Source organism: Lissotriton helveticus, chromosome 5_1, assembly GCF_964261635.1.
Source record: "Lissotriton helveticus chromosome 5_1, aLisHel1.1, whole genome shotgun sequence".
In the NCBI taxonomy this organism is placed as follows: Eukaryota; Metazoa; Chordata; class Amphibia; order Caudata; family Salamandridae; genus Lissotriton; species Lissotriton helveticus.
Window position 1 is genome coordinate 1547234654 of NC_136065.1, and position 23625 is coordinate 1547258278.

Sequence of the window (23625 nt, forward strand, 5' to 3'; positions counted from 1 at the left end):
CTTTCGCCGTGATGCAAGGATCGGCAGGTAAGCCATTGCCATTTTATATTTGTTTGCTTATATTTTTTTTTGTTTGTCCTGTGTTATCGTCACCATTGCGTCGTCTATGTTCCCCTTTTCCTGGTGTGCCCGTGTCCTGTGCGCTACGATTGCAGTAGTGACTGTTCCGCTTTTTTTTTTGCTCGTGTTATTGTCACCATTGCGTCGTCTATGTTCCCCTTTTCCTGGTGTGCCCGTGTCCTGTGCGCTCCGATTGCAGTAGTGACTGTTCCGCTTTTTTTTTTGCTCGTGTTATTGTCACCATTGCGTCGTCTATGTTCCCCTTTTCCTGGTGTGCCCGTGTCCTGTGCGCTCCGATTGCAGTAGTGACTGTTCAGCTTTTTTTTGCTTTTATTTTAGGTTTGTCCCGTCCGATTTGTTATCGTCACCATCCCGTTGTGTATGTCTCCCTCCGATTGCAGTAGTGGCTGTCCCGCTTTTTTTTGCTTAAATGTTTTGTTTGTCCCGTGTTATCGTCACCATCCCGTCGTGTATGTTCCCCTTTTCCCGGTGTGTCCGTGTCCTGTGCGCTCCGATTGCAGTAGTGGCTGTCCCGCTTTCTCCCTGATGCAAGGTCCGGCATGTAAGCCATTTTTTATTTCTATGTTTCCCTGAGTTCCTGTGTCCTGTGAGCTGTGTTTTCAGTTGTGGCTGTCCGTCTTTCTCCGTGTTATCGTCATCCCGCCGTGTATGGCCCCCTTCTTCCGGTGTGTCTGTGTCCTGTGCGCTCTGATTGCAGTAGTGTCTGTCCCGCTTTCTCCCTGATGCAAGGTCCGGCATGTAAGCTATTTTTTCTTTCTATGTTTCCCTGTGTTCCCGGTGTGCCCGTGTCCTGTGAGCTGTGTTTGCAGTTGTGGCTGTCCGTCTTTCTCCGTGTTATTGTCACCATCCCGTCGTGTATGGCCCCCTTTTTCCGGTGTGCCCGTGTCCTGTGCGCTCCAATTGCAGTAGTGGCTGTCCCTCTATTTTTGTACACAATAGTTCATCTACAATATTTACATTGATATTTGTCCACTATTTCTGTAGCATACCCCTGTCGCACAGAAACAGCTCTGCCAGCATGACTTTTGCATTGTGCCATTGTAGTGTGCAAGATGATTATGTCCAGAATCTACTAAAGATATTCAAGCCGTGTAAGTGGCTTATGTTGTGGGTCACTCTGTGCACATTGTGTACTGAAGCACGTCATCACAGGTTACTCACAGCTGATCTCAAGTGGTACGAACTTGAGACTTGCAAGCGTTTTAAAATCTCAGTTATCTTGAAAATACAAAAAAGTGCTCAAGTGACACAGGTCTGCAAATACTTTCACTGAAGAGTAGAACTTCAAGTTAGTAATTTACAGATCATGAAGCTGAAATCGTAAACGGATTTAACCATGCTTCAATGTACACATTACGGTGCCATTGTAGTGTGCAAGATGATTATGTCCAGAATCTACTAAAGATATTCAAGCCGTGAAAAACGTTTTTTAATGCAGATTTACCGATATGCTGCATTTACACACACGACCTGCTATATTTCTGTATGCATAAATATTTACTCATGGAAGTACTCATGGGACTCTTGACAGTCGTAGCACCTTGGAAGAATACATTATTCTTTATGCATTTCAAGAAAGATGAAAGTGTCTGTAAAACATGGGCATAAATTGGCGAATGTCCTACTTTCCTTGTGAAACTAGACAGAAAGAGGGAAGGGCCGAACCACTCTCTTCCCACACACCACTCTCTACTCCCACACACCACTCTCTACTCCCACACCACTCTCTCCCCCCACACCGCTCTCTACCCCCACACCGCTCTCTTCCCCCACACCGCTCTCTTCCCCACACCGCTCTCTTCCCCCACACCGCTCTCTTCCCCCACACCGCTCTCTTCCCCCACACCGCTCTCTTCCCCCCACACCGCTCTCTTCCCCCCACACCGCTCTCTTCCACCACACCACTCTCTTCCCCACACCACTCTCTTCCCCCACACCACTCTCTTCCCCCACACCACTCTCTCACTTTACTACTCGATCACTAACTCTATAACTCACTATTCAACTATCTCTCACAGCAACACAATATAACTACAACAGTAACTATCTCTCACTCTAACACAATACTCAAAATTCAATCTCTATCTCACTATCTCTATCAGTACATCACTATCTATTTCGGTATCACTCCCTCACTATATCACCACACACTCTCAAAAAATAACTACATCACTCTCACTAACTCACAAATTCACTCTCTTTCTAAATTACTAATTTACTCACTCACTACCTCACTCTCAAATACACTAAGTCACTAACACGCTCTCTTTCACTACCTCACTATCTAACTCTGTTTCTATCTTAATACCTCACAACATCACTAACACTCACTACTTCACTCTCTCTTTCAATATATCAATCTTTCTCTATCTCACTACCTCACAACATCACTCTCCATAACTACCTCACTATCTATCAACATCACTCTCTCACATCAATCACACTCTATTTCAATACCTCACTATCTCAATACATCACTCTCTCTGCTAATGCAATACATATAATTCAATATATCACACATATACAAACACTTAAGCTATTAACAACAAAAAACACAAATCCATTTAATTAAGGAAAAAAAACAAAAAAAAACGAATTGCTCTACCTGTAATATTGCCGAGACCATTGCATTGTAAATGCTTGTTTTTCTTTTCCTGACGCTCCTGAGTCTGACCCCAATTTCCTCCCACTCCTTCAAAATGTCAAACTATAGGCAATTAAAGAGGGCGAGTGTGGGGGTGCCAAACTAAGTTTTGCCCAGGGCGCTCTCTGACCAAAGACCAGCTCTGACTATTGCTACAGATTTTTTCCCCCTCTAAGTGCTGTAAATAGCAGATGGTACAACGATTAGCATGATGCTGCTGGGCTGCTTGTCATCAGACAGCACAATGCACTGGGACTGTTCCAGTATGACAAAAGTGTGCGTTCATGACTGCTTCCGGTGAGAAGAGGCCGAGATCTCCAGCCTCGACATCAGCAAATACAGGCCGGCGCATACAGCGAGGTGGGAGGTCGCGTCTCTTCGGGTTCCCTGGTAGAGGAGGCATAACATGTCTGCGCTCTTTGTAATGATCCATTTGTGCGTTATTAGTTTGTTGCCGGCGTTCACATAGCGATGTCTGCATGTATTAATCCCATCTCCACCTGTGGTTTTCATCACCCGCGCACTATGCGCCTACAGAAAAAAATATTTTGAGTTACTAGAACATCCCCTAACTCACAGGAAAACTTTCAAATGTTCGCCCAAAAATGACTGCCGGTAGCATTTGCCATAAAAGAAAAGCTGGAATAAGGGGGCTTAGGGTTTCAGATCCGTGCTCTACCACAAGTGACACACGGTGTGATCTTAGACATATTAGGAGATAGTGGGCGTCACCATAGCAGTTTGTCGTAAAAAAGAACAACGGCATGGGACGCTGCCAATTTGGGAAAACCGTGGTGCATCATGTTGCTTTAAATGACACCATGGAGGGACACATACGAAAAGAGGAAGATACCACCGAATAAGAAGCAAGCAGCGCCTAGGAAAAGGGGACGCTTAAGATGAATCAACGGCGAGATTTGCATTTTTAGCAGAAAAAATCAATATGGGCTCCTACTTCTTAGGCATTAAAATTTATATATTTACAAAAACAAATACAAAATTACCACAAGACGCTCTATTGCAGCATCCAGAATAAAATCGTATTGTGCCGACTGACTAGCAGGATGCGTGAGATTTCACCCATAAGAGACTCAAAAGGACCTTTGTGAAGAGCCGCCAAAAAATATGCATTTTGTGGAGATGTTGCGGCCTCCGAACAAGCACCGAACAAGCAAGGTCCGCTTTCACTTTCGTCCGGAGCAAAACGATTTCTTGTCTTTATGAGGCCATGTGTTTGAAACACATGGCCCCATAAAGATAAGAAACCTTTTGCGACGCACGAAAAGCAGGTGAGTCCGTCCAAGTGGGCCGGCTGGAAAAAACAAAAATAGGCAACATACAAAGCTCTTTTCCAATGGCTGGCCACCGTTTAGCAGAAACGGTGACGCCAGCCAATGGAAAAGAGGGGCAGGGCTTAAAGTCCTCAAGAACATTAAATGTCACCACAGCAGTGCTAGCCGAGACCTAAAAACAATAACTGAGGTAGGCAAAAGTTTAGGGATCCTTGTCCGTTGTGTGGACAAAACAAACTGGCTGACCAGCTCCCTTTTGGTCATTGTGGGATATGGCAGCTTCCAGAGTTCTTAATGGGGCAGGATGAGTTTTCGAGTTTAAATATAAGAGCATCATTTCCAGATTTCATTTTTCTTTTAAAAATGCAGTGCTACAATCTTGAAATATGTAAGACTGTGTATACGGTTGTTTGGCTGATTGAATTAAAAAAAGTAAGATAGAAAATGTTGTCCCCAAGGGGCATATTTTCCTGTTAAAGTTGATTGAATTTGGAAATGTGTTCCGAAATCCCTCACAAAATACTCTACCTTTTATGAATAACAGAGAGAATGTCAGCATCAAGACAGACAGTTTAACTAGCAGGAGAGGCAAGTGAAGAGAGAGAATGAAAAGGTTCTGAAAAAAAGTTACTCTTTTTAGGCATTTGAATAGATTTTTTGTCAGATATATGAACCCAAATCAAGAGGAAAAAAGTTAATTAGCTTTGCTAACAATATTTCTTTATGACACTATATCTTCCTATAATTTCCTCACCAGACTGGATCCAGAAAATGTTTTCCTCAGCAATAGCTAAGACCCCATGTGGTGCTATACAGCCTTACCCACAATCCATATGTCCTTGATGTGATGTCATAAGAATTGATAAAGTGTCAAGTTGGCATCAGTTCCTGGCACTCTTTCCACGCTGCGTCAAACGTGCAAAGTGGAACCAAAAGAATATTAGTGACAGTGACAAAACATTATATGATATGTTTTCATACCTTGGGATATTATTAATAATGGCACAAACTCATAGGTTGAAGGGAGGGCAGTGAGGAATCTGGGTGATGATATAGTATCTACCAGAAATATTGTGAATAATGGTAAGTAACTTTTTTTCCAGATGGATACTTGTTCCAGCAGAATCCACATTTGATGACTGAGTGCCAAAGCAATAATCTCATGGATGTGAGTAGTGCCAATTAACCATGAAAGTTGTCCCTGGCAATATATCTGTCACTGTATGCTTGAGCTCTCCGGCAGTACAGATTAGCAAACGTATGCGAAGATGACTACTGGCCCCCTTGGCAGATGTCAACTACCAGAAAACCTCTAGCGAGAGCTGTGGAAACAGCCATGGGCCTGGATGAGGGGGCATAGTGATAGCTGAAGAATCTTTCTTGTCCAAGGCATAGTAGATTTTAATGCATAGGATAACCTAGTGCTGGTTCGCCGCTTTGCCCTGCTTGGCTACTGCAGAGCCCACAAAGAGCTGATCATCCATTGTGGCATATAGTGCAATCAAACACTGCCCGACGGGCTGGAGGTCAGTGTGGGGATCTGTTTTATGGTCTGCTGGGCTAGTTTTTACCGTTAATTTCCTTGATATTAAAACAAACATTGCCTGAGGCAAGCTCATCTCCATGCAGTCTGCCATACCTTACAAAACATCTATACGGCTTGGCTTTATAAATTCAAAACTGCCACAATTTGCAAACTAGCTGTAAGATTAGCTAATGTGGGCCACTTTTATTTTGGTGCCCAGATCATTTTGCAAGTCCCAGTCCGACCCTCACTATGTCTTGTCCTGGGGAGCGATGTGGTAATATTTAGCACGCATGGGGGCAGTGTGCATAGCAGTTCCTCTACTTTGGTGTAATGAGGATGATGAAAGAGTAATAGACTCCCCCCAGAAGTGAAAGGGTAGCACCATTTTTAGGATGAAAAATGGTCATGCAAGAAGGAAAAGATTATTTACGTGTAATAGTTGTATTGCTCTATATAACCTGCTGAGCACACGCCTGCCACATAGTTTTGCAAGTTTTTGTTCTTTGACAAAGGTGTTTCTGTTTTGAGGTGACTCGCGATACCTCCTCTAAAACAGACAATGCACCAGGAAACCGACGACTTTAGATTTTGTTTTCTCCTGCAATAAGTGTCTGTTTGGATATGTAAAGCATTATAATGTCTGTGAACTAGAGAAGAAATATGTATAGATTAAACAGATAACCATAAATAAAAGTACTGCATGTGCTAATGTGAGTTTGCATCCAGGGAAGTGAGTAGGGCACGTCATTCTACAGATTTACAAGTTGCAAACACATTGTTACAATGAAGCAATGTTTTCACATGCAATGCATAGACTGAAAAGCAATCCCCAATACCTAAAACAGCAGATTGGGAGCAGGAGATGGGCGAAGGAACTTACCTTGAAAGCATCTGTTCATAGCATGTAGTGCTGTAGATTTACATGCTCTGTATGTTTCTACACTGTATCTAGTGTTAGGCTTGGACATTTGCAAGTTGTTTTTTCTTTGAAGAAGTCTTTTGAGTCATGAGGTCAAGTTACTACTCCTTTGGCTGGCAAAGAGCATGGGCACCGACTCCCTTGATGGACTGTTTTACGCACATCGGGTGAGCGTAAGAAAAGTATAGTGACCATGCAAAAGGTAAGAAACTTGGAAGTGATATAATTAAGGTAACAGCGAGCGCTGTCAGGGGAAGCTGCTAACAGGGAGGAGAAACGCCCTGGGGAGGACCTGCCAAATAATCCTGTTGCCGTGAGGGGAACGGCGGTAGACACACTGCCAACACTGCCAGCATCCTGACCGCCGCGAGGGCAAGGGACTACATCCCCCAGGTGCCCCGGCGGTCGGGTGACGTCAGCGGAGCGCCCGGAGGCGCGGGTTAAAGGAAGGAGAGCCGAGCGCTGGTGGCGAGCGCTGTCAGGGGAAGCTGCTAACAGGGAGGAGAAACGCCCTGGGGAGGACCTGCCAAATAATCCTGTTGCCGTGAGGGGAACGGCGGTAGACACACTGCCAACACTGCCAGCATCCTGACCGCCGCGAGGGCAAGGGACTACATCCCCCAGGTGCCCCGGCGGTCGGGTGACGTCAGCGGAGCGCCCGGAGGCGCGGGTTAAAGGAAGGAGAGCCGAGCGCTGGTGGCGAGCGCTGTCAGGGGAAGCTGCTAACAGGGAGGAGAAACGCCCTGGGGAGGACCTGCCAAATAATCCTGTTGCCGTGAGGGGAACGGCGGTAGACACACTGCCAACACTGCCAGCATCCTGACCGCCGCGAGGGCAAGGGACTACATCCCCCAGGTGCCCCGGCGGTCGGGTGACGTCAGCGGAGCGCCCGGAGGCGCGGGTTAAAGGAAGGAGAACCTCTCGCACCGCGAGTCGCGCGCGGGAGCGCCGGGCGAAGACCGGGCAAAGGGCGGGCCCTCTGTGGCCCTCAGTGGACCGAATAGGACGGGACGGGCCACCCCCCTTGTAACTTCAGTCAAAAGAGGTACAGTGCACACACTTTAATATAACTTTGTTTGCAACATCACTATTTCCACGGTGATTATGCCCTCTAAGGGGGGAACAAGCCCAGCTGCGCAGGGGTGCCATGTGGTACAAATGCACCAAACGCTTACTTCAAGCTCCCGGCCTACTGTGCATGTCACAGATATAATCTGTCCTTGCTACTCCCCATCCAGTACGCTATCCCCCCACTAAATTCCCCAAGAATGCATAACCTGTCCCCATTGTATGAACTAAACACCCTATGCAAAACAAAGTATGTCAGTGTGCACTCACCCCGTGTCGCCAAAGGCACCCGCACTACAAATATTAAAGGCTGTACACAGGAAACCCCCTTTCCTATGAATAAAGTCAACACACAAGCCTCTGTACTTTCATGGTTGCTACCCGCCAATAGAGAGCACGATGAGGTCAATGCCGAAAGGACTCAATCCAAATCTTATACACCAAGTATAAGCCCCGCTTTGCCTGTTCATAACCTCCCTACCACCATGGAGACTGATGTCAAACTGGATGAATCAATATCTCATTCCCAGATCTTTCTTTTGACTCAGATTGAACAACTTGTTAAAACCATCATTTCCCCACTAACAGAAAAAATAAACGCTATAGGGGAAAGGCTCTTGGGTCTCGAGAACAAAATCACGGCTATCCTGAAACCCATCAATAATTCTGTAACATCGAACCGATCCCAGCCAACCACCACTCTTCCAACAGCTAAACTAACTGCCATCCTCAAAAGCAAGCAAGGTACCCCACAATCCCCTACAATTCCTTTTTTAACTACTTCCAAAGCTCCTTTCAAACCTACTATATCAAGGCCCTCAGAGGTCAAGACAGGACGCAATGTACCATACATACACCTCCCGCCAGAAGCCGCGCCATACGTGTCCGTCCTCTCAGGAGTACCACCACTTGCCCTGGGAAAAGTTGAAAGACAGCAGGACCTAATGAACAAAGTAATATTCTGGATGGGAAGAAATAGACCCCTACCACCGGACAAAGACGGCGGAATCCTGAGTGTGAGAAGGGTGGGCTGGTTGGGCCCTCTACCAAAAAACATCTCAGGGGACTTGGTATTGGTCAGATTTAGGAACCGAAACATTGCACCATATTTAAGATCTTGTCCAGCCCGAGAAGGGGATGGCCCAATACAGATTTGGGACCTACATGATTTTTATCCCTGTATGCCAAATATTTCCCGGTTTGGAACAACAATAGCAAAGTATAGGAAATCCAAGTGAAGTAAAATATCCCTTTTTTGGTTTCATGACGCTCATGGTTACAGTTTGCAGATATTGCACCTTAAAATTGTAACAACTGAAATTGTTTTATTTTGGTCGACTTTCACACTTGTTTTTAATTGAATGTGCATAAGTAAGCATTTCTTGTATTAATTGTGATTATGATTTGATGTATTTGCTGTGCTTTTATGATTTTACGTGAAAATCGAATAAAGCTATATTTACATTTACAAGGTAACATATGCAACACCCATAGGCTTACGAGGAGGTGGGTGGGCACATGTGAATCTACAGAACTACATGATAAAAATAGATGCTTACAATGTAAGTAACATATTCTGATTGTAGCATGTGTGGCCCTAGATACACATGCTCTGCACATATTGTAAAGCAGTTCTCCTGTAAAGGGTGGTTAGCCGGAGGATCATGCAGAAGATTGAAAAAAAAGGCCGTAAGACATTCTGGCCAACTTATGCTTGTAAAAAAGCCATAAAAATTCCTTTCTTGTGAGGGGAATGATGCCTGGGCAGAACAGGCAGATACTTTTTGATTTAATATAGCAAGTCTGCATACATATGACAAGTCACTGAGCTATACGTGCCTTTGAAAGGGCAGAACCTAAAGAGTGTGATGGGCCCTCTCTGCTACAGTCTGGTTGTAGGAAGCTCAATGGTTTGATTCAGATGGAATGGAGATACCACTATTGGAAGGAATTTGGAATTGGTTCTAAGGGCAATTCTGCCCTTGTAAACCTGAAAGTAAGGCTCCTCTTTAGTAAGGGTTAAAGTAGCTAAATTCTAGGACCTCAGGAGTAAGATCGCTAGATTAAGCTTCCTGGAATTGGGTTACCTGATTTTGCCATGGTTCTGCCTGATTTGTAGCTTCTCATGTGGAACCACTGACATTTCTAGCAGGGTGGAGAACCACGGTTGCCTGCAACCAGTGGGAGCCACTAGGATGAGAGTGGGGGAGGACTGGCGAAGCTTCCGGACCATGTACGCAAGGAGTGGGAGAGACGGAAAAGAGTAGGCAAATATTCCTGACCAGTTCATCCAGGGTGCATTACCCATGGACTGTGGGAACCTGGAGACAAAGCTTTGACGTTTTGTGTTTTGCAAAGTATCGAACAGGTTGATCTCGGGTACCTCCTTATCAGCAGAAGTACAGGAGTCGGTCTTGCAGGTGGATTATCTAAAAGTGGACTTGTTGCTGCATCCTGCAGAGCATGTCTGCAAAATTGTTGTACACTCCAGGAAGGTATTCCGCCAGGAGATGTCTCTGATGGTGAATGGCCCAGTGCTTTGCTTTGCGTTAGTGCTGGTAGGACTGATGATTGCTGCCTTGTTTTGGAGTTAATACATGGCAGTCATGTTATCCGTTTTTAGGAAGACTACTTTATGCAGAATTTGCTAGAAGAATGCCTTGAGTGCTAGCTGAATGGCCCGCAGCTCGAGGTAATTGATGTGGAAGTCCTGTTGCTGTGGCAACCAAATGCCCTAGATAGTGAGATGGTGCAGATGAGCTCCCCTCCAGAATATGATACGCCCGTGGTCATAGTCACCTGCAGAATAGAGTGCATTAAGAGCCGGCCTTGCAACAGGTTCATTCTGTTCCACCACTGCACAGTACGATGGGTGCTGGCCATATCAGCACTCGATCCTCCCAGGGAGTCTTCGCTTGTGACCACTGTGTAGAGAGGCTGTGCTGGAGCGGGCGCATGAGTATAAGGGCATTAGGAACAATGGCTATGCTTGAGGCAATCATATCTAGAAGGCACATAACTGTTCTAAGCATCTGATAAAGAGGCAGGAGCTCATGGAAGGCCAGCACCTGTGCTTAGCTGGAGTAAGCCTTCACTATAACTGTGTTCAGTACAGCTCCTGGAAAGGACTGAATCTGTAGAGGATGCAGGTGGAACTTGACAGTGTTTATTGTGAAACGAACTTTGTGAAGGAGGGAAATAGTTGTCTGAGTATGTTCAAGGCAGTGGTGATCGGTTGAGCTCTTGATCAGCCAATCGTCTAAATATGAAAATACATGTATGTCCCTTGCAGCATTGGTGGGCAGCCACAACAATGAAGAAATGTGTGAACACTCTGGGGGTATTTGTGATCCTGAACGGCAACGTAGTGAATTGATAATGCTGACCACTTACCATTAATCATCGGTAGCAGTGATGAACAGGATGGATGGTATATGTAAGTAGGTGTCCTTTAGATTGAGAGCTTTCAAAGTCACCTTGCTGTAGTAGAGGGATGACATACTCAAGAGTGACCAATGGGAAGTATAATGAGAACATTTACTTGTTGAGGGGTCTGAGGTCTAGGTTTAGCCTAAGAGAGCTATCCTTTTTGGGGATGAAAAAATACAGCAAGTAGGTTCTAGTCAGAGATGCAAGTACACAGAGTAATTAATACAGAATATATGGAAAGATGACTAAGCAGCAGCTTTCAGATATCTGCTAATGAGGATAACCTCACCTGACGTCGCCTTCCTCACAGAAACCTGGATGAACGACTCCTCCGCACCCGCCATCGCCATCCCAGACAGATAACGGATCACCCGGAGAGACCGCGCCAACCAGACTGGAGGAGGCATCGCCATCGTACACAAGAACACCATCCGCGTCACGACCGACTCCAACGACACCTTCACCGCCGCCGAGCACCTCCACTTCCAGATACACACCGACCCAAAGACGACCCTCAGAGGCACCCTCGTCTACAGTCCCCGGGACCACGTACACAATTCAGCGAAGACATCACGGACTTCATCAGACCGCACGCCCTCCGCTCCGCTGACTACATCCTCCTAGGGGACCTCAACTTCCACCTGGAGAACAACAAGTACCGCAACACCTCCGCCCTGCTGGACAACCTCGCCAACCTCGGACTCAAGCAACTGGTCAACACCCCCGCCCACTACGCCGGCCACACGCTTGATCCCGTCTTCTCATCCAGCAAGCACATCACCTTCAGCCACTCCACCGGACTCCACTGGACCGACCACAGTTGCGTCCACTTCAGCTTCAGAAGAACCACGACCCACCACCACCCGCAACAGGCTCCTCGCAGAATCTGGAGCAAGATCACCGCTGAGCAGCTCACCAACTCCCTCAGTCAGAACCCACCCGCCAGCACAACGGACCCCACCGAAGCAGCACGCAACTTCACGAAGTGGCTGACCGACTGCGCCGACGACCTTGCGCCACTGAAGAACCCTCCCAGCAGACCCAGAAGCAAGAAAGCCTCCTGGTTCACCGACGAACTCAAGGACTCCAAGAAATACTGCCGCACCCTCGAGAAAGCCTGGCTCCTCGACCGGACCACAGACAACATGACCGCCCTCAAACACGCCACCCGCAAGCACCACCAGCTCATCCGCACCACCAAGAAGAAATCTCTGAAGGAACGACTGGACAACAACGCCCACGACAGCAAGGAACTCTTCAGCATCGTCAAGGAGTTCTCCAACCCCAGCACCGGCAACAACGACATCACCCCTTCACAAGATCTCTGCGACTCTCTCGCCTCGTTCTACCACCGCAAGATTGCCGACATCCACAACAGCTTCAGCGCACTATCCACGCACCCAACCGTCGAACCAACGCCCCCCACCGCCACCCTCCGCACCTGGACCACGGTGACCATCGAAGACACAGCCCGCACGATGAACACCATCCACTCCGGATCTCCAACCGACCCCTGCCCCCACCACGTCTTCAACAAGGCCGACTCCATCATCGCACCCCAACTCCGGGACGTCATCAACACCTCCTTCAACACCGCCACCTTCCCGGAGAGCTGGAAGCATGCCGAGCTCAACGCCCTACTGAAGAAACCAACAGCTGACCCCACCGACCTCAAGTACTTCCGCCCCATCTCGCTCCTCCCTTTTCCCGCCAAAGTCATCGAGAAGACCGTCAACAGACAGCTTGCAGCCTTCCTCAAGACGAACGGATCCCTCGACCCCTCGCAGTCCGGCTTCCGAGCCAAACACAGCACCGAGACCGCCCTCATCGCAGCCACCGACGACATCAGAACCCTGCTCGACAACGGAGAAACAGCGGCCCTCATCCTCCTGGACCTCTCTGCAGCGTTCAACACTGTCTGCCACCGCACCCTAGTTCAACGCCTCAGCAACATCGGCATCCAAGAGAAGGCACTAGAGTGGATCACCTCGTTCCTCACCGGAAGAACACAGAGAGTCCGCCTCCCCCCGTTTCGATCCGAGGCAACCAAAGTCATCTGCGGCGTACCGCAAGGATCATCACTCAGCCCCACCCTCTTCAACGTCTACATGAGACCTCTCGCAGCCATCGCACGCCAGCACAACCTCAACATCATCTCCTACGCCGACGACACCCAACTGATCCTCTCCCTCACCAGAGACCCCGCCACCACCAGAACGAGCCTACACGAAGGGATGAAAGACGTCGCCGAGTGGATGAAGAACAGCCGCCTGAAACTGAACTCAGACAAGACGGAAGTCCTCGTCCTGGGACCATCGCCCTCCGCCTGGGACGACTCCTGGTGGCCCCCCGCCCTGGGCGCCACTCCCAAGCCAACAGACCACACACGCAACCTGGGCTTCATCCTGGACTCCTCCCTCTCAATGACCAGACAAGTCAACGCCGACTCCTCATCATGCTTCAACACCCTACGCATGCTCCGCAAGATCTTCCGATGGATCCCGACTGAAACCAGGAAGACGGTCACCCAAGCACTCGTCACCAGCCGAATGGACTACGGAAACACCCTCTACGCCGGAACCACAGCCAAGCTACAGAAAAGACTCCAACGCATCCAGAACGCCTCCGCCCGACTCATCCTGGACACCCCCCGACGCAGCCACATCTCCGGCCACCTAAAGGACCTGCACTGGCTCCCCGTCAGCAAGAGGATCACGTTCAGGCTCCTCACCCATGCACACAAGTCTCTCCACGACCTGGGCCCCAAGTACCTCAACGACCGCCTGACCTTCTACACTCCCAGCCGCCAGCTACGTTCCACAAGCCTCGCCCTCGCCGCCGTACCACGCATCCGAAGAGCGACCGCCGGAGGTAGATCCTTCTCCTACCTGGCGGCCAAGACTTAGAACTCCCTCCCTATCCATCTTCGGCTGACCCAGGACCATCTCGCCTTCAGGAGACAACTCAAGACCTGGTTGTTCGAGCAATAGCGGACCCCTTCCCCCAAGCGCCTCGAGACCCTGCCGGGTGAGTAGCGCGCGATACAAATGCTATGATTGATTGATTGATTGATTAATGGTATATTACCTTGAAAAGCCATCATGGCTCTAAACCTGGTAAAATTAGGTTACCCCCAATTGGCACATTTAATTTACTTTTAAGTCCCTAGTAAAGTGCACATGTACCCAGAGCATGTAAATTAAATGCTACTGGTGGGCCTGCAGCAAAGGGAACAAATGATGGACTGAATGCTGAACAATGCAAACATTCACCCCTATTCCCAAAAATCTGGGTTTAATCCATCGTTCTTTTGTACACCATGCCACCCCAGCTTGGAACCAGCCATATGCAAATCAGCCTTGACCCGGCTCCTCATGGGAATAGTCAGCAACCGGAACTGCCAAGCCAGGTCCTTACTGGACCAGAAACAAGCATTTTGAGACCGGTTTCGGGGCATCACCCCTCATCAGCCAGGCTAGCTTGACTCCAGTGGTCCAGTAAGCACGGACCCACGTCTGAGCATACCGTTCCCACTGAGGGCGACAAAAGCAGAAGGAACAATTCATGGATGGAATGCTATACAATGCAAGCATTCACCCACAGGCACAAAGTTCTGGGTTTAATCTATAGCTCTTTTGCTCACCACGCCACCCCAGTTTGGACCCAGCCATATGCAAATCAGTCTTCTCCCTGCTACTCATGGGAACAGTCCAGCCCGAACTGCTAAACCAGGTCATCCCTGGACCAAAAACAAGCACCCTGAGACCGGTTTCGGTGCATAACCTCTCATCAGCCGGGCTAGCTTGAAACCTGTGGGCCAACGGGACCCATGTCTGGGCATACCCTTCCCACTTAGGACGACAAAAGCAAAAAGAACAATTTGATGGACAGAATGCAGATATAAAAATAATGGTGAAAATGATAAATGCAATAGGTAAAAATGAAAATAGACAGTATAATAAATGGCAGTTATTAAATCAAATCATTGATGGGATCAGCTTTGGTTGGAATCCCTCCTTTCTTAGCCCCAAGGTAATGTCTACATTAGCACCAAGTGCCTTAACAAGTTTTCTGGATGGCCTTTAGCTTGCACACTTTTTGCTTATCGTTAGTAGATGTTTTCTCAGTGTGCAGATTTGCATTGAAAACTGACGCCAATCTCTTTTATGCCGTACTGCCCCCGAGAGGAAGACAGGTAATGTATGTCCTTGAAGCAACTGTTTGTGACATTGATGCTCACTTGACATGCTGAAGCTTCTCTTTCTGCTAAAATACCAGTGTATTAGATTCCTACCATTATTATGAGAAATATGACCCTAGAACTTGTGTGTTTCTTTCTGTAAATCAGATTACATAAATGCAAAACACATGGAATACCGAGGCACTTTCAACTTATATCAAAGCATTATTGTACTTACAAATCATGCATTTTAAAAGATATACATAATAATGACAGGACTACGTGAATAAATGATAGCAATATACATAATAATAATTACATAAATAAATGATAGCAATGAGGGTTAAAAAGGCAGGAAAAGGGCAAAACACATGACAGTTGGGCCTCCAAAAATTAGGACTGGTCTATTCTTCAGTGCATCTACACCTGAGGGCCAAAGCCGGCTGCTTACATAAAAGGACACACCAATCTATCTTTAAAATTCCTGTTGTTAAACCTTTATAGAAGGGCCTAAGAGAGTCATCTCTCCTAGATAACAGCTAATCTGTTGATTAAAACCTTAATGATATCCTTATTCGACTTGAGGGACCTCATTTTAAACCCCTGTGTGAGAAATTCAGTTGTTGGTTGAGGGAAGTGTGAGCTCTTCTCAAGCAACAGCCACAATCCTTGTCAGGATGAACCTCAAATATCACTAAATGTACCTGTGCTTAAAACTCCGTTAGCTTGGCACAAATGCAGTTAGGCTTAATTTAGAGGTAATGTGTAAAGGATCTATGCAGCACACAAATAATAATCAAGTGAAAACACAACACAAGACAAATCCCACATTAATTAGACAAAAACATTAAAATGTAATACATTATTTGACATCAAAATGATACAATTCCAATCAGTAGATATGCAAATTCAAACATTTAGGTAAGTGCCTTGCATATAAGCACAAAGCACCACTCGTGGTTTTCTGGTCATGCTAGACTGAGGGGGAGTTGCAAGTTCATGTCGACTGTGGTGGAGCATGGGCTGGATTGAGGGACCATATTAGTTCTGCTGAAAAAGTTACCTTTTCAAGATTTGGCACATAGTCAAATTCACGGTGGGGAGGACACAAGGAGCAGGAGAATGTTGCAAATGGTTGTTGCTGTAGCATTAAGAGCATCCTAGGCATTGCGGACGGTCATCACTGTAGTACGAAGATTATGTGGGTATTTTGGACAGTTGTTGCTGGAGTTTTGCATTAGTGGTCACTGCAGGCTAACAATGCTATTGCACAAAGGGCAGATATTGCATTGCCTGTTGTTGCTGGCGGTTGCTGTAATGAGTTGGGTTCACCAGAGCTTCACGCTGGTGGTTTTTGTGGGTGGCAAGCTCTTTACACAAACAGGCCCATTCACAGTTGCAAAGAGCCCAAAACTTCAGGATTTCTCCTTTTCCTCACAGGAGGAGCTCAACTGAAGCCAACCAAGGGTCCAGGACCTAGGAGGTACTTCTTGGGGATCAGGAACTCACTCCAGCAGTGGACAGCATGGCTCAGACAGGTCCAGTCACAGGTCCAGTGCAGCTGGTCAGTTGGGAAGTTGCAGGGAGTCTCTGGAGCTTATGTCTCTGCAGCTCTGAACAGGAGGTTAGTCAGTTGACCCTTGGAGTCAATTCAGGTAGCCTGGGATGAATGGAGTCGGTCCATTCTTCCTCCTTAGGCAGCACGGCAGGTCTCTGGCAGCATGGCAGTCCTTCTGCTGCATAATCCACAGGTTAAGGAGTGTACTGAAGAGTTGGTTTGAGGGCCCAATATTTATACCTGGTACCAGCTTTGAAGTGGGAGAAAATTTTAGATGTCTCCCCGCAACTGGTTCTGGAATTTCCTTCCTCCCTGCCCTGGTTCCAGGATGTCTGGAGGGTCACAAAAGGATAGTGTGTGAAGTTGTTTGTGCATGTGCTGAGGCAGCTCATTTGAAGAGAAAGTGTGGTAGGTGACATCTCTGCCTCTCCCATCAGATCAGGTTGGCCCAGCCAGTCCCCCTTTGAGGTACTGTCTGTCTGGGAGCAATGCACCAAGGCAAACTGTTAACTGCCAACTACACCTAGTCAGGTGACCCAGGATACAGGCACCAAATGGACAAGAAAAATATAACTTTCGAAAAGTGCCATTTTTAGAATAGTGACTTAAAATACTACTTTGCCATTAAGGAGGGGATTAACATACATGAGAGACTAAATATGACTTTTCTACCTGTTCCCAAGGCAAAGTTATCACTTATTAAACGTGTATTACGGTAACAATGTTATCCTATTTGAGAGGTGGGCTTTGCAGTAGTGAAAAACAAATGTAGGAGTTTTCCACTACCAGGACTAGTAAAACTTAATAGTACATGTCCAATTTTTTAAATACATCCTCCCTCATGGGCTATTAGGGTCTACCCTAGGGGTGACTTATGTGTACTAAAAAGGAAAAGGGTTATTTTGCCAGTTTAAAAATGTGGTGGAAAGGGGCGGTGAAACAATGTGCTCAGTGGCTGGGTCAATATATATTGTTTTCTGTCTGCCATCCGGCTGCACACCTTCATCACATATGCTCAGTCGAAGTTTTGCTCAGAGTCAAACTTGGTGCCAAAGGCTGGATGTCTTCAAAGCTCCGTGCCTCAGCCTTAAGATCAGCTATGTGTGGAGGGCTAGTGTCTGTTTGAGGTTGAGGGTGCTGCGCTTGGTCATCAATTGCAATTGAGGAAACCAGAGTTGTGATTTTTGTTTGTTTATCCTGGGTGTATCATAGAGGGCCCCGGAGAGACTTGGTCTCTAGAGTCAGAGTCAGAGTTATTGGAGGACACATAATTAGGACAATGATCCTGTGGGGCATCGGACTACAGGATGGCCTCGCTGGTTCATTGTCCGGGTTGACTCATTCAACATCTTCAGCGACTGTGGCTGATGGTGTTACAGTATTATCCTGGTGCAGCATCGTAGAACAGTGCACCCATCTTCACTCCGTTGGTGATGAATCATCTTTTGTAAGATGAAGGCATTGTAGGTTGAACTCATGCTCTTGTGGTCCCTTCGTTGGCAGAGGTTACAGATCTCATACTGATCTGACCACAGGAAAGTATTATTAAATGAAGGCCAGAACTTAAATTATATATTCTTCATATCCTCACCTGAAATTAATTATCCTCATCCGACCTAGTCAAACAATTTGGTTCCGAAGCAGTTGACGGTTGCAAGAAGTCTTAGGTGTCTTGAATGATAAGTGCGCCATGCATCCGTTATAGAGATATGGATATGCAGAGCAGTAAGAGAGCAATTGGATATCCATTCAAACCCAACAGGAGTTAAAATCGATCTAAGGTGGGTCTATGTCCTAGTGCATTAAGCGTTTCATGAGTGACTTCGAAACTGAAACTCGTCTAAATGTCTAAGCCCAATATTGGATACAGAAGTGTGCACAGCAAGTGCCCCAATGCAGCACGTGCTTCAAAACCAGTATATCTGGATCAAGCACTATAAGTGATAGCTGGACCAAGAGTGCATGGAGTTCACGGACTACGGGTCAAGACCATTGCCAATAAGACAACAGTCTTGAAAGTCAGAAGTTGAACCATGTATTAAGCCATGCAACTATGCATCGGCCTGAATTGAGATGTCATAAACAACTAGGGCATACAATTATAATCTTGCCTAAGAAAATAAACAGAAGGGGGAAAAAGAGGTAAAGCAAACCTTTCAGAAAACATGCGACTAGTGTTGTCTTAAACAGAGAAAGCTGATTAGGGAGATGAAGGTGGATAGGGCAGGCAAATAATCATTTACAGTAGCCACTGCTAGGCCCTGCTGGGGAAGAGACACCATGCAGTGTAAAAAAATCTGAAAGCTAAGGCTGAAATGGATCCAGACGTCCAGAGTTGCATCACTGACAAACTTTTTTCAGTGACCTGCATTCATGGATTTTGTGTTTGGTTTTCTGGCAGTCAATATACCAACTGCAACACTGGGGATTGGGATGTAGGACTGCTAAAAGAGCAAATCCACTCTATGTGTCTGAGGAAAAGAGAAAACTGCAGAGTTTAAATAGCAATCAGTCCCATTGTGTGCTTAGGATGTTACATCACCAGCAGTAGAGACCCTGACTTCACCAGCAGATTGCTCAATTTGAGCAGTACATGGATTCCAAGATTCTGCAGTAAAGCTGGTCCATGGCCATGAACTTGGTGAATACTCATGGAAGAGTGGTCAGTCCAACAGCCAGAATTGTGAACTGGTAGCGCAGAGACCCCACGATAACCTCATGTGACATCTGTGAGAAAGACGTTTTACCAGAGGGAAGTAGGAATCCTGTAGGGCCCAGGGACACCAGCCAATCCCCTGCATTAAGGGAAAGAAAACCTGGCTCAAGAACAGCATCTCGAACTTGACCTACCAAATGACAATGCTTAGGAGGTGAAGGGCCAGGATGGGTCTAAGACCTCCCTCATTCTTGGGACAAAGAAGTAAAGGGAGTAAAACCTTGTGCCCCTTATCTCCATGAGCACCACCTGTATGATCTTTTTGTTCAGCAGGATAAAAACCTCCACCTCCAGTAGTAAGTCATGTACCAGACAGTATGTTTTGGTAGAAGTAGGATGATACAGAGCGGAGAAAACAAAAGGGGGTAGCACTTGCAGATTAGATAGATACCCAGTGATCCATCATAATCGTCACCTCCTTGTTGGGAGATGGGAGACCCTACACTTCAACAGAGGCTACTGGTATGGGGAGGTGAATCAAAGAGGCGTTGAGGCAGTAGAGCTGGTGGAGCTGCTGCTATTAGTGATGATGGATTCATCTTTGCCTTGTAGGGAGCAGTACATTTGTTGGGATGTTTGAGTTGGCTGTAGCACAGTTATGCCCTAGAGAAGCATCAACACTTCCTGTACTTCTAGTTGAATTTCATCACCAGGGAGAGACTAGGCTCAACACTCATGCCGTGGCTCTTCTGTTTTTAAGCACTCTAGGAAGAAGTCAGTCTTTTCGTGGAACAGCCACTCGACATAGATGGGCATATCCATAAAGTCTACCTGGCTATCTCTTGAGAAACCAGTGCAAAATATTCAAGTATGGTGACTTACTGGGTAAGCCAAGCTCAGTATCCACCGAATTCAGGCAAAATATTGTCCTCCATATGACCATAATCTTTATTGGGCATGAAAAGAGTCAAATTAAAGACACCCTCCATAGTGCAAATCTCTGTGCCCTAATGAGGTGTTGTGTCAAAGATTCATCATTAAAACAGTCACAAGGTTTTTCTTCTGACACTCGTATGATGACTGTTGCCTTTGAGTGTGTTGGAGGTATTACACAAATGAACTCAGAATACTGCCTCCTGGGTACTGGTGTCAAACTTCCCCAAGCACAGGGGTTTCGACGTCTTGGAGGGCAGAGGCTTCGTTGGAAGTGGCACCAAAATCAGAGCTTGTGGGCGTGCAGATATGGTGGGTTTGGGGTGTGACCCGTCAGAATCGCAAAATGTCGCAGAAGTGGGCCACTCCTTGGGAGTGGCACAGAGGGCAACAGAGCTATTGTGCAGATATTAAGCATGGCTGGCGGAAAGCTTCGACCTGTGTGGAATCAGTGCACCGAGTCACAAATTCTGGCTTCTCCTTTTCAACATTGAATCAGCTCTAACAAAGAGGTAAAGGGAAATGTTGGGGAAAGGCGTTAGGACTCCATACAGTTCCGGAAGCAAGACTGTTTGCTCAAGGAAGAAGTAGATTTCTTATTGCTGTGTTATTTTATGATCATTTGTATAAGCCCAAATGACTCACTCCCAAAGAAGTATCCCGGTTCATCACCACCCCCTTTTCTGAATCGTTTTTGGCCACTATAGGTGTGGCAGGGTATACTCAGACATGAGTCCCTTTCTCACTGCTCCATCAGGATTCAAGCAAGCAGGGCCGAAGAGGCTGAAATGCCAGAAACCGGTCCCCGGTAGCTTGTCTCCTTTCTGGTGAAGAATTGGCTTGGTAGTTTGGTCTGCCCTGTTCCCATGATGCACTGGGCCAGGGACAGACTAATTTGCATATAGCCAGGTTCTGAGCTGGGATGGGGCAGTGAGATAAATAACGGTGATGGATCAAGCCCTGATCTTTGGACTGGGTAAGAGTGGTCTGCTTAATTCAGACACTCTGTTCATCACCACCCCCTTTTCTGAATCGTTTTTGGCCACTATAGGTGTGGCAGGGTATACTCAGACATGAGTCCCTTTCTCACTGCTCCATCAGGATTCAAGCAAGCCGGGCCGAAGAGGCTGAAATGCCAGAAACCGGTCCCCGGTAGCTTGTCTCCTTTCTGGTGAAGAATTGGCTTGGTAGTTTGGTCTGCCCTGTTCCCATGATGCACTGGGCCAGGGACAGACTAATTTGCATATAGCCAGGTTCTGAGCTGGGATGGGGCAGTGAGATAAATAACGGTGATGGATCAAGCCCTGATCTTTGGACTGGGTAAGAGTGGTCTGCTTAATTCAGACACTCTGTTCATCACCACCCCCTTTTCTGAATCGCTAGCCAGACATAAGCAGAGAAAAGGTAACTTAACAGAAGAGCCATGTTTTGAGCATTTTTTGTAAAGTTTCCAAAGTCAGAACAAAATCAAATGTGGTGTGGGAGACTGTTCCAGTAGCGTGGGGCCAGATAGGAAAAGGAGAGGCCCAGAGGTTTGAATGCAGGAAGGTCTTAAAGGGGTTTGTCCATGGATCTCAGGTTTCTAGTGGGGTGATTCCAGGTGAGTCTGGCTCGGAGTTAAGACGGGCCATTTCCCACAAGAGATTTATGGAAAAGACATAAAAATTTGAACACTGAATGTATTCTGCCTGGAAGCCAGTTTCAAGCTCTCAGAGTAGGAGTAGAATACGGGCCAGCAGGAAGTCTACAGACTAGGCGGGCCATGGTGTTTTGAACCACCTGACGTTTGGCCAGAAATGTCTCATTAGCAGCTACCAGAAGAACATTGTCATAGTCCAGGTGGCTGGTAATAGGAGCCTAGACCAATGTTCTCCTAGAGCTCAGAGTGAGCCAAGAGAATACCCTTTTTAGTAGTCATAATGTGTTCAAACAGATAACACAGATGTTGTTGACTTGATCTTTCATGGCTAGATTATTGTCCACCAGAATGCCCAGGTTTTTTACAACTCTCTTGGCAAGCGGAGCAGGCCCTAACTCTGTGGGCCACCAGTCATCTGACCAAAATGTCTGTGCTTTGCCAAGCACAAGAATATCGGTCTTTCCTTTTGGAGACAGTTAAGTTATATCCAGGCAGCCACCTTATGCATGCAGTCTATTAACCTAACTTTAGACGGCTCAGAGTGCTTTCCAAAAGAGATTGTCAATTGGATGTCGTCGGCGTATGATATTATATCAGAGCTGCACGAACAATCTTTGCAAGCAGGGCTTCATAGATGTTAGAAAGAGTTGGGCTTAAGGAAAACCCCAGCGACACTCCTTTATCTATGGTCATAGATTAGGAATGAAAAGGATGTAGCGTGAACACTAGGGTTCTTTCGGACTTTAAGCCAATTTAGAGCTTTCCCCACAAGGCCCATCTCATACAGTCGCTGGATAAGAATAGAATGTGGAACCATATTGAAGGCTGAAAACAGGTCAAGTAATACCAGCATGGTTGGAATGCCTTTGTCCAACAGTAATCGGGTGGAATCCAATACAGCTAGTAGGGCGGTCTCTGTACCATGAGAGGCCCTGAAACCTGATTGTGAGGTATACAATATACCATTGTCCTCCAGAAAATTGGAGAGTTGTTCATTGATGAGGCCTTCCAGAATTAAGAAGAGGTAAAAGGGAGATGGACTTTTAATTCACAAGGTCAAGGGATCCGCGTTAGGTTTTTAAAAAATATGGATAACCTGAGCATGTTTCCAAGCCTGTGGCAACTTAGCCATATCTAAACATAGATTGAGTAGGTATGTAATACAAGGAGCAAGCGAGGATGCTCGGGAAGAGGCTTTATAGGCAGGTCATGGGCTGCACAGAGAGCCGGAGGTAACCATCCTCAACATATACTGCACCTGATCTTGAGAAATAGTCTTGAAGTGAATTAAGAGAGCAGGGGCTGAATGAGGAAAGGAAGTTTGATTGCATGAGTCGCAGAAATACCTTTGATTGATTGATTGATTGATTGTGGGTTTCTAAAGCGCTAGAATCGACTCCCGAAGGAGTATCTCTGCACTGTAAACCGTCCTGGCTTTCCCTGTGAGATGGTCCCTACTGGGTATCTCCAAGGTGAAACCAGGCATCCCCGGCGTATGTGGGGGGCCGTTGTGGAGATGAGGCAAGCTAATGCCCAGAGTTGCCGAATGTGATCCCTAGTTAGAGTAGGCACCGAGGCGCGAATTATCGAGTCCGTTGACCCTGGTCCAAGACCCTGCCGCGTCGGGAATTGAACCCTGGTCCCGGGCCGTCCTCTGCTCCCGGGTCTGCCGCCTCTAACCAGTGAGCCACACCACTC

General features: G+C 46.8%; 1 protein-coding gene across 2 annotated transcripts in view; it reads right to left on the minus strand.

Annotated features, from left to right (window-relative positions):
* TMCC2 (transmembrane and coiled-coil domain family 2) overlaps positions 1-23625 on the minus strand; it is a 521381-nt gene that overhangs the window by 37754 nt on the left and 460002 nt on the right. The gene's annotated exons all lie outside the window — the stretch shown is intronic.